The 11,781-nt window shown below is 49.1% G+C and overlaps 1 long non-coding RNA gene across 1 annotated transcript; it reads left to right on the forward strand.

Moving 5' to 3' along the window:
• Window positions 1–7,108: 7,108 nt before the first annotated feature.
• LOC120655100 lies at window positions 7,109–8,664 on the forward strand. Its single transcript, XR_005667324.1, has 4 exons — window positions 7,109–7,342; window positions 7,915–8,015; window positions 8,095–8,232; window positions 8,320–8,664. It is a non-coding gene; the product is annotated as an uncharacterized LOC120655100 (long non-coding RNA).
• The last annotated feature ends 3,117 nt before the right edge of the window (window positions 8,665–11,781 follow it).

Consider the following 11,781-nt stretch of genomic DNA (forward strand, 5'->3'; position numbering starts at 1 on the left):
GGGCCTCCAACACATTCAGAGATGACTCATCAATTCCATTTCTATTATCCAGCTCTTGAGAGTTCTGGGAATTACCCAAAGCCATGTTAGCAGCTGAAGTGACCACAGCAGGATGACCTCCCTCATCCATATGTTCCTGAGTACTACTTTTGTTAAGGCTGTCATTGTCCATACTCTTATCAGCAGCAGCATGCTCAAGAGAGAACAAAGGTTCCAGGTCCTCCTCAAGGGAGCCATCCTTAATCAAATCCTCCATGCTGTCATCTTGAAAGTCTCCCTGGCTGGCATCACCAGTCCTATCCAAGGACTTCCCATGGTTGTTAGAGTTTCTCCCTTTGAAAATGTTTCTGTCCCTGTCCTGGTTATGACCACCATTTTTCCTCTCTCTGTCATCAAACCCCCCTTGGTTCATATGGCGATCATTAAGGTTGGGATTCTTACCTTGACTGCCTTCCACCTGAAATTTTATGTCATAGCCCACTCCATTGAAAAAGATCTCAACAAACCCTCTCAGCTTGGAAGAGTCTCTATAGTTAATCCTAACTCTCACTGGCTCATCTCTCAGTAAGCTAAACTCATCCACTTTAACTGTCTCAGCAACAAGAGCAGTGATCTCCTTAATTATCTCCACTTCTCTGGCAAAACTAGGCACACCAATTATCTGAACCCAAGCAGACTGGAGCATAGAAGAAGTAGCAAGATCAATGGTAGATTTGGAGATCTTAACCCTCAGGCCATGGATTGCCAGCACAACATCTGAGAGTTTTGAGAAGGTTTCTAGAGAACCTTGATATGGGAATACAACCCTGAATTCCACCCTGGTGGCTTGTCTCACCTGAAAATTCCAATCTGCATTCACTAAATTCTTCAATTCTTCCTCAAGTTTTTCCACTGTGGCTTCACCTTCCTGAACCACTATCAGGCCACCATATTGAACTTTAGCTCCTTTGTCGGGGATCTCCATCGAGTAAAAGCTTTGTCCAGGTATGCCAAACCCATACATCATGATCTTCCTTTTAAAAGCTGGCACACTCAGCAGCCATGTGTCCAACCTATTTGAATTTGTAGCAAACCAGGTCATTTGTGCAATCAAGCTGGTGGTGACCAATTTCTGTGCATCTGAAACATTTGGATGTTTCATCAGACTTGGGCTGGCTTATCATGGGATTCGCAACCTCCTTAGTTTTCTCCTGATCCTTCCTTCCTTCATGGAAACGGGGGTCAAATCCAGCACTGAATTTCTTCTGAGGGGGGGGTAAGGTCTTCGGTTTCCCCTGGGCATGCTGATGGGTAGCACCCCTGCCACCATCATCACAGAATCGCTCCCTGCGTTCCAAGCTCCCACGGAATTGAAACCCATCTCTCTGTTGATCCCATGAAGTAGAACGATACTCACCGGATTTGTTACCAGTCCCGCACTGCAGCTTGAATCACAGATCCCGCTCTGAGTTCCGCTCCGACTCGAGCAAATCGTCTTCATCCATCCAGTCTTCCCGCTCCGATCCATCCATCGCTTAGTCGAGTTTGTAGAGGGCGGAGGCGGCGTTCGACGAGCCATGCCACCACCGTCTCGAACTACCTGTGCAAAGGAATGGGTGAGCGGCACCGCCACCACGCGTCAAACTCTCCTGGCGTGCCACCCAAATCTCAGGATCTCAGATCGACGAGCAGGGTAGCCAAGCCCTTGCGCGGCACTAGCCTTGGAAATCCACAGCCACTTTGGCCCAGAAGGCCTCCAGGAGTGGGCATGGATGCATTCGTGCATCAACCCATCACTGTAGCAAGCGGGCCGAATCGCATCCGACTCCACCGCTTTATCGGTTTGAATCACGCTTTCCCTCCATGATTGATCACCGTCATCTTCCCCAGGAATTCTCAAGAGAGCATGTTCCAAATCCAAAGCAGCAGCCTCCAGATCCCTGCGATCTCTATCCAGGGATCTAAACAAGTGCGATTTGATCTCACCTGCTAGCCTCTCCTGTTCCAATCTATGGCTCCATGCCGAAGAGGGAGGAGGGCGGTTACCAAGGGGAGCAGAGCATCCACGCAAAGGGGGGAAGTCCACCATAGAGGAGGGAGAAGGAGGAGGAGCACTCACCTGCGAGGCACCCTGCCGATGCGGCGGCGGCAGAGGCAGCGCCCGAGCACCGACACCGTCCGCCGAGCCCCGAAACATTTTTCAAATACAAGGTTAAAGTATTTCCTATCAATCTGGATGTTTACAAAGTTCTTATGAAGGAGCTAGCTAAAACTTTGGAGAGGCAGTTCTCTGGCAATGCTGAATCTAGGGCAGCAGGAATGGTTACCATGGGGTGGGTTGAAGGCCTTGGTTACGAGGTAAGTACTTGGTTTCAAATGACTAGCAATTTTTGGTTTGCTTGCTGGCGGCTAATTTGAAAGCAACATGATGTGATTCCTTATATTTGCTCTGCAGTTACTTCTAAATGCAATTGAAAGGGGCCACCAAGCTTCCGCCGGCTATGCTCCCTGCCTCAGATTCGCGCCCTGCTTCCTCCGCTCGCGGCCGCCGCGCTCCCTCCCGCTCACTGCCGTCACAGTGATTTGCATTGATTTCAATCGGGCTCTGGTGGGTTGGGGGAGGGAGTAAATTGGAGCGCCCGAGCAGGATGGGCTAAGCTGGGCCGAGTGGGTTCGGAGCGGGTCTAACATGCAGGAGGGGAGCTGACTGGGTCCGTTGGAAAGTAGCAAACAAAGAGTAACTCGAAACTAAAACTCTCTCGAGTCCTCTCTCTCATTCGACTTCCCCTCTCTACAGCAGCCGAGGCGACAGCCGGGCGATTTGCTCGATCCCGGCCGGATCTAGTTGATTATGCCTGTCCGGTGTCCACGCAAGTGCCGGCGGGAGTGGAATCGGCGCCGGATCGCAGCCGGTTGTCCATATTTCTACCTATAGTTGTAGGTCTGGTAGTCTGGTTTGTACTGTAGGGTAGAGTTTCTAGTGATGACCTTTTCACCGGTGCGTCACTCCCTGCGAGCTGTCTCCGGCGAGGTGTCCTCCGATGATGGGCTCGTCAGGTTTGTTTCCGCTTCGACGATGTCGAGGGGGTACTTTTGTCTTCGCTGCTCCTTCTCCGTTGGTGGCTGCTTCTTGCCTGGTGGCGGCGCGGTTGGTGCTGTTGCTGCTGGGAACGTATCCAGGGCCGGCGGCGTTTACAGCGTGAGCTCTTTTGATCCCTCCTTCGATTTCTTTGGTTCCAGCGGAATTCTTTGGAGGTTTGTCTTCCTGCATGGCTTCTCTAGCGGGCGACGGGGTGGGTGCGAGGATGACTTCTCCTTCCACATCTCCGGTATCTCTGTTGGTGATGGCTGCAGTAGATTTGTCTACCAACTCTTTGCGAAATCGGGTTGGTTCTTCTGTCCCACCTTTCTTGGTGGTTTGCTTTCCCTCCTAGGAGTGCCTTCGTTCGGTCTGATGGGGGTCCTGGCGGATCTTGTGGCGTCGGGTCTCTGTCCTTCCAGCGAGGTGATGGCTGGTGACCATCTTCAGAGGCTAGGGCGTTCAGTGGCGTTATGGTATGCCGATGTAATCGACATGCTACTTTTGGTGCCAATCAAAAACTAAGTTCCGTCGGAATGGGGATCGGCTTCAAGCTACAGAAGGTTGCTCCGATCACCGGCGACAAGCATGACCGGGCAGTTCTTGCAAGGACCGGGATGTAATTTTTATTTCTTTCAAAAATGTCTTTGTAAAATCTGGGATGTAAACTACCAGAAAAATATATGAAATACAACCCAGTTTTCTAAGAAAAAAAAGACTGGGTCCGTTGGATATAGAATAATGAAATTTATTCTAATATATATAATGATGGGTATAAAACAATAGTATGATATTAAACACTAGATCCCACACAATGACACAATGAGTTTAGTTTAATGAAAATTGAATGACTAGACTAAATACTGCAGCCAAGTCAGCAATCATGGCTGTGCTTCGCATTGGGGAGGACAACTTCACCCTCGGGCTTGCCTTCCCCGAGCTGTTCGTGGCCACCTTCCGGTCTCAGGAATTCCGAGATCGGGCTTCGGCGATGAGTGTTTCCCAGGAGGGGCCATCGCTTTCCGGTGGTCTGCTGGGGCACTCAGGGGCTGCCACACCTGTCGACGTGCCACCTTCGGCCGAGGTGGTGCCGGTTGTGGAGGTGCCGCCTGTGGAGGTGCCACCTTCGGCCGAGATTGTGGCACCGACTTCTGAGGAGACAACCAGCACGGTCGAGGTGTCGGAGGACTGCAATTCCGCGGCCTTGGAGGACTTCATCAGCAAAGTTACGAAGAATATTTCGCCGCCTCTTGTGGACAAGCTGCCTCGTCGCCGTTGAGTTGACCCTGTCCTCGTCGACGCGCCTCCTCAGCTGCCTTCGCCTGAGGTGTACGGCCTCAGGCGAAGCCATCGCCAAGCCTTGGACCCTCTCTCGGTCGTCAAGCCGGCAAAGCGAGGGGCGGTGCTCCTGATGCGCTGACTCGGTGAGGTTGGCGTGCCTCTGCCCTTGGCGGCTTCGGCAGAGCAAGCGGTGGAGAAATTCTTTCGCGAAGGACCTTTGCCGCACCATATGGACGCTTTGCAGGACATACTTCCGATGTTGAAGAACAAGAGCAACAGCTCTCCCTCCGTGGGATGGAGCGTTGACTGAGGGCTACGTTTAGAGCCAGTCGTTTAGGTTGTGCGGGATGTGAGTAGTTCATGTTGGAGTTTATCTTTTGGGTTGTGTTCAGCTGGCTTGCCGGCTTGTGTCCATCTAGAGTCCGTTACATTTGGGTTGTAACCGAACACTGTACTAATTTCTTTTTTATCTTAATATAATGATACGCTGCGTGTGTATCCTAGAAAAAAAATGTTGCGAAGGATATAATGAGTTCTGACTAGCTAGCCATGCATATACCGACCTCTTTCATCGGGCGATGATATCATCGACCTAATCTGAAGTGGTGGAGGGAGAGTGTGCAAAACCTGCTGCGCTAGCTGTTGTTTGGTCGCTAGCGCATAGCACGGTTGGCCAAAGCCGCTAGTGCGTGGGCACTACAAGCTAGGTGTCATGTCATGAGCGAGAATTAATTCCTCGGACACGTACAATAGAGATTTAGATAATTCAAGGGTCAGATCCTAAAAAAATCGAGCTCTAAGTCTATGCAATTTTGAGCTAAAAATGTATAAGAGTCAAGTTGAATTGTGAAGAAACCACTAGGATCATGGCCCATTACCACCCCTACCTACACAAATGCAACTATCCCGCTGAATCACAGTGAGCCACATGGCTTGTAGTAGTGTATTCATGCTGCTGCTAGTCATATGAAAATGGACTGCCTGCCGGCCCATAAGATTACCATTTTGGTGTCTGGTTGGCCAGTCAAAAGAAACGAAAAGAAAGTGAAAACACCTTTACTACTTTCCTGGCCAAGGTTTAATTCTTCATGTCCTGTCTACGCCATGTTTTATGGTTTTTCTATATATCACTGGGATGCTTCACTCACTTTTTGGCGGCTCGGATTTGTTTAAGATTCGTGGTGTGTTCGCTAAATCCTCTAGCGCGGGGTGTGGCATGAGCTCTTAGATTATTTAATAGCATGTTGCATCTTAATTTTGGCTGCCCCGAGTGCTGCTGGGATCGAGTTTTGTTGTGATTAGATCCATCAGCTTGTGAGGTTTAGATTGACCCTTTGCTACCCACGCTTCTAGGCTGTAAATTATAGACGCCTCGCTGTGGTTGTATCTGGATGTTCTGGTGGTAATATCAGGATAAGCCTCATATAGGTCTATAGCCCCAGTTATGGTAGGGCATGATCTCAACGGTACTTCGCTTCCTATCATTTTCTAGCTGATAGCCTCCATCAGTTGTTTAGCCGATTGCACGCGTTTAATGCACACAACATTTTATCATGATTCTAGTTGAATTGTACGTATGTCATGCTCTATTGGTTTTATTTATTGGATTAATATTTTTATAATGATCATGTTTTGTCTTAGCCAATAATTCTTATATATTGTTGGGTATTGTGATGGTCACCTTTGGATGATGAGTGATTGACAATATCATGTGGAGTTGATGTATCTCTTGGCTCGTGATGTACAGGTGTAGGATGCGGCATGACGGTCGACGGCGCGAGGTGAAGGTTAGGTGAAAGATTCATGCTAAAGGATCATGGTGAAGAATGAACGCGAGTAGTCTTGGTGAATCGAAAGGTTCACGACGAGGGACCAAGATAGTGAAGGGTGAACGCGAGTAGGCTTGGACCGAGGGACCCGAGGAGGCCAGGCGGAGTCATGGACGGTTCACATGGTGCACGGAAGAGCAAGAGTACATGGTGATGAAGACGGCGTTGCCGAGTCGGCGCACTACAACAAATATCCTTATACATGACGTTTTAATCGTGATGTTCTAACAATTCATCACAGAATGTAATCATCAATGACGGTTCAAATCCAAGGCGATAGATACATGACGGTTGATTAAATTATCGTCATAGTAGAACGTCACCGATAATTTTGGCACTTTCGTAGTCACAGATCAAAGAATCCAACGTGGCATGCTGATGTGCGGCAAGAATCCAAAGTGGCGCTGGGCAGATGGTCCCATCTGTCAGAGAGAGATGTAGAAACATGCTGATGTGTGGCAAGAATCAAACGTGGCATGCTAATGTGTGGCAGGGGCGAGCGCTGGGCAGATGGTCCCGCCTGTCAGAGAGAGATGTAGAAATAGGAAGCTAAATTGTGAAAAAAACAATTAGTTATTACCCGGTACTATTTTATTAACAAGTAAGGACACAGTAACACAAGTTTTGGTTATTACCCGGTACTATTTTAATAACTTGATAGCTAAAAAATATATATAAAAGACATTTGAAGGAAAGAAAAGGCACCCTGAAATTTTCGCTGGGAGCGGCCTACTCCCTCCACGATTTCTGCGGGATTCTGAATATTATAGGCGCGCACCAAAATTTTTCCCTGCGAGCGAGCCTTCCCACCCCCACGATTTGGCAAAGGAATTTATGACTTTGCCCCATCCGTCTGCGAACAGCACTGCATCCCGCAAAGGAAACGATGAGGATATTTTGGTAATATGCAGCGCCATATATAATCAGGCCGCGCTGAACGCCGCCCCCAAATCCCCCAGCCGCCCCAAACCCTACAGAGCAGACGCCGCCGCTCCGCCGCCGCAAATCCTCGACCGCCGCCCCAAATCCTCGACCGCCGCTCCGCCATCCCGTCCGCAGCTACCATCCCGCAGCCACCGTCAGTGCCGCTCCGCCGTCCCGCAGCCATGATGTCGCCAAAGAAGAGGGGCAGAAAGCCAGTGAAGAGGCCACGGATGGAAAAACAAGTTTCAAGGTGAAGTTGCTCACCTATTTCTTGCTTTAGAATCTCTCATTGCCATAGGGGGTTTAGATTTGGTGGGGTGGTAATCTCTGATTTGGAAAAACAAGTTCCTGTACATGCTAATTTCTGAGCTGAAGCGGGTAGTCCAGTTAGTTGTTTGGTTTGTTAAGTATCTCAGCAAGCTAAGGACGAATAAGTTAAGGAAATCCATAGAGATTTGGTGTTCAGTGCTCTTCAGTGCTGCAAGGAAATGTACTCTGATAAAAGCCTACGATAGGTTGACATGTTTTCTATTTGCACTCAACTGCTTGCTGATTAGAACAAGTTGTGATTTGCACGCACAGGCTGAATAATTTGCATGGATTTTTTTTCTGCTGAGTAGGCTGGAGACTTTTGCCTGATTGGTATATATGATGGATTGCCTGTATAGATTATGAACTGTAAAGCTAGTGGCAGAGGTTCCTTGTACAGATTGAGACTTTTTCTGTCTGGTGGTTAACTGGATGTGCACTGGTTGCTAATTCAACTGGATGCTTAAATATGTTGTGTGTTTCCCTAATTATCTCTTTGTTTATATGATGCAGAGGTATATACGATGCTTAAACAAGGTCCAAGAAGAATCACCCAGCTGATGTTAATGCAGTGAATAATCAAGCTGAAAATTACAATCAGCCTTCAGAGCAAGGTTAACTGGCTACAGAATTAACTCAAATTGTAGAGACATCATTTTAATGTACTATTGCTAACTCTATATTGCATTGTAGCTGATGCTGGTGAGCAAAAGGGCTGCATTACTGGAGATGAGCACACACAGCTGAACCTGGATGGACATACTCCAAATGGCGCCACAATGAATAATGTCAATGAAAGTGGACAAACACAGGCTGCCAACGTCTCTGAAGGTGTGTGTTTCTAAGGCTTGCACATTGTAAACCTTTCCATACCCAACATAGAACAACAATGTACTGAAACTCTATATTGCATTGTAGCTGATGCTGCTGGGTGCTTTTTTGGTCATGGATGCATTTTGGCTATGAGCAGGTGGCTGGCTGGTGAACTGATGGATGGTTGTGGTGTGTTCTGTGAACTGATGCATGGCTGTGGGTGTGTAAACTTGGATGGCTGTGGTGTGTTCTGTGAACTGATGGATGGCTGTGAACTGATGGATGCTAGTTCTGTGAACTTTTGTAAGGTTTGATGGATGTGTAAACTTGGCTGTGTTATCTCTATGTTCTGTGAACTCGTATGAATCTGATGGATGGATGTGGGGGACCTCTACCTATTTATATATGATGACATATTTATATAAATCTGTGATGGCATATTTATATGAATCTATGATGATCTATGCTGATATGTGATAGCCTGAAAATTCTGTGAATTTAAATTTGAATGTGCTGTGAATTTAAATTTGAATTTGGTGTCCATTCAAATTTGAATTTGGTGCAATCTGAAATTTATTATTTGCTGATATATTATGGACCACAATGGGCCTAACTTTAAATGAAAAAACTACACAAAACATGGGCCTAATTGATGAAAAATGGCCCACAGACAGGACTGATGACATGGCAATAGCTGACATGGCAAAAAAAAACATGACGGTTTATTTCGTCACCATTGCCTTTTCCTATTGTTGCTGACCAGGTTATCCATGACGATCCAAAAAATCAATCGATGACGGTCTTTTTTTCGGCCAACAAATGTATGACGCGGGATACATGATGTTTTACTGCATCGTCATCATGAGTTAATGGTGACGTATTTTTGCTTGACTGTGACAAAAGCAAACCGTCATGTATAGGGTTATTTTTTGTAGTGGCGAGGACGATCGCGGGTCAAGTAGGCGGCCCGTGCAGCGGGCGCGCACGAACGACTCGAAGACGTCAAGGCTTGGCGGGAGGTCGGACACGCGTCGACATCGGCGGTTTGACCAGTTTGGCCTCAAAACCGGGGAGTCAGTCACGTCGTGCGGCGGCGTGCAAGAGAGTTTGACCAGCTTGGCCTCAAAACCGGGGGGAGACAGGTTTAACCGGTTTGGGTCTCAAAACCGAGGGTGGACTTGGCGCGTTCAAGGTCTGGGTGGAGGGCACGTGGCGCCACCGCGAAGCTTGCGTCAAGGCGAAGCGAAGTCGTGAAGGCAGCGTGTTCGTCTGTTGCTTCTACAAAAAGATGGACCAGTTTGCCCCTGCGTGGGTGTGTACCTTAATTAATTAAGTAGGGGTATTTTAGTCTTTTGGTGTAGGCTTTGGGATATGAAGAGAGTCTTTGACATACATGCCATCAAAAAAGTTGGGTGCGCCATAAATGCCACTAAAAAGTTCAGCAGGTCATATTTGCCATCGCGCAAACTTTCTTTGACACACATGTCATTCCATCCATGTTCTGTTAGGAACTAACAGTTTCACAGCCCTTACATGTGGGACCCACCAATGAAATTGTCCATTATGCCCCTTAGGCTGTCCGCACACGCGCAACACAAACTCGAGGCCTCCCCTACGCGCCACCATCGGAGGAGCGTGCTGATGAGGACTAGGCCCGATCTTCCGAGAGGTAGAGGTAAATTCAATTGGTGGAGTGTGTGACATTGGTGATCCGGCTTCTAATCAGCACGATTCGAAGTCAAGCAACCGTTACACCACTGCTCTGTTGCTTATCAACCAAGCACAACTTGATTGACCTCGCCGAAAAGGCTTTTCCTGTAAGCGAATCGAAGAACACAAGCAAGAAGATATAAACACGCAATCTGATATTGCAAATATGAATGAAGCGAATTAAAGAGAGGTTCGAGAACTCGATTCCAAAGGACTAATCGACACAGTGGAGGAGATCAAGAACGGGGGCCCTGGATCACTGTAAAAGGACTTGTCGCCACAGTTACAACGAATCAATCTTTGTTTCTCAAAGGAAAACACAAGAACTAAACAAAACCCTAGTCTAAAAGGCGGCGGCTACTGAGTTTATATCCTAAGAGAGGTCCTAGGGTTGCTGGTGGAGGCCAAGGGGGCGTCCACCAGTTGGGCCAACATGGTACACGGGCCAACAGCCCAAAAGACAGCGGCGCAGCGCCCTGATAGATTATGGACGTCATATTGTTTCAGAGATTCATGTCGACTTCGAATGAATTTGGGCCTCAAACCAGTGCCATTGGAAGCTCCTTTAAATTATCTTTCCATCCATATAAAGAACATCCAAAACGGACTCCGTATGCGGCCTGGACGTTGATTTTGGTGCGGGCTGCTCCTAGACTCCGAAGCAGACTTGAACTCGAATTGGATTGGGCCTCCAACTCCGCTTGGCTGCCCTTGCTGGTCCACCATGCCTCCAAACTCCTCCCCAACTTCCTCCTCATCATCTCCATGGTTTCTAACAATAATTAAATCCTTAGGTAGTAATTTATTCTCAAATCCACATGATAAATTTATTTGGAACGAGCCCACCTTATAATCAATGGTCGTATCCGAAGGCAGAGCGCGTGCGGCGGGGCGGACGCGGCGCGACAGATTGGGGTGGCCACGGCAAGGGAGAGCACGCGCGGTAGAGTGGGGCGGCCGCGGCGAGGGCGAGCGCACGCGGCCGAGCGGAGCATCTGCGGCGGGGCGGCCGCAGGCCAGCACGCGCGGCCCGTGCCGGGCGTGGCGGAGCGGCCGAGGCGGGGCGGCCCGCGCGGGCATGGCGGAACTGCACAACGCCAGGATGAGGAGCGGCGCGGCGCAGGGCGAAGGCCCAAGGCGCGAGCTCGTGGCGCCCTCCCATGCCCCCCCCTCCCGGCGGCAGAGCTCCCTACCTCGGCGGCGGCATGCTTCCTGGCAGCACGCCGGGCCGCGCGTCGCGCCCTGCTCCGCCCTGCCGCGGAGCCACGCCGCCCGCCACCGCCTCTCCAGGAACCACGCACGGTGTAGACATCGAATCCTCTCCAGGAACCAGAAGGGCAAATCAGTTTTTCTCCATTTCTGTTAGTGTCTGTTAGGCCTCTTTCCGTCCAAAGTGGCATGTGTGTCACAAAAAGTTCGTGCGATGGCATAGATGACCCATCTAACTTTTTAGTGGCATATATGGCACACCCAACTTTTTTAATGACATGTATGTCAAAGACTCATATGAAGAAGGGGCAACCATCCAGGGAACGGTGGGTTTTTTCACGGTCGAACAGCCCCCCTCCTCACGGTTCCTGTCGCCCCCTTCCTCCCCTCTCGGTTCTTCTTCTTTTTCCCCTTTTTCCTTCACTAGGATGAATTCTTGAGGTTTGTATCATGGATCTATAGGGAAAGGAGGCCCTACCCTCCAAGTGCCCTCCGGGCTTTTGTTTTGATTCAACTTCGTGCTTCCTTTTGATTGCCGTGGTTGGATTTCCGTTGGGGTTTTGTCCCTGTTTTTTTGCTTCAGGGAATTTTAGCTCGGAGGCACGACGCGTGCGGTAGGCTTACGGGCAGCGAGCAGGCACTCGCGTG

The sequence above is a fragment of the Panicum virgatum genome, chromosome 1N (genome assembly GCF_016808335.1).
Source record: "Panicum virgatum strain AP13 chromosome 1N, P.virgatum_v5, whole genome shotgun sequence".
Lineage (NCBI taxonomy): Eukaryota > Viridiplantae > Streptophyta > Magnoliopsida > Poales > Poaceae > Panicum > Panicum virgatum.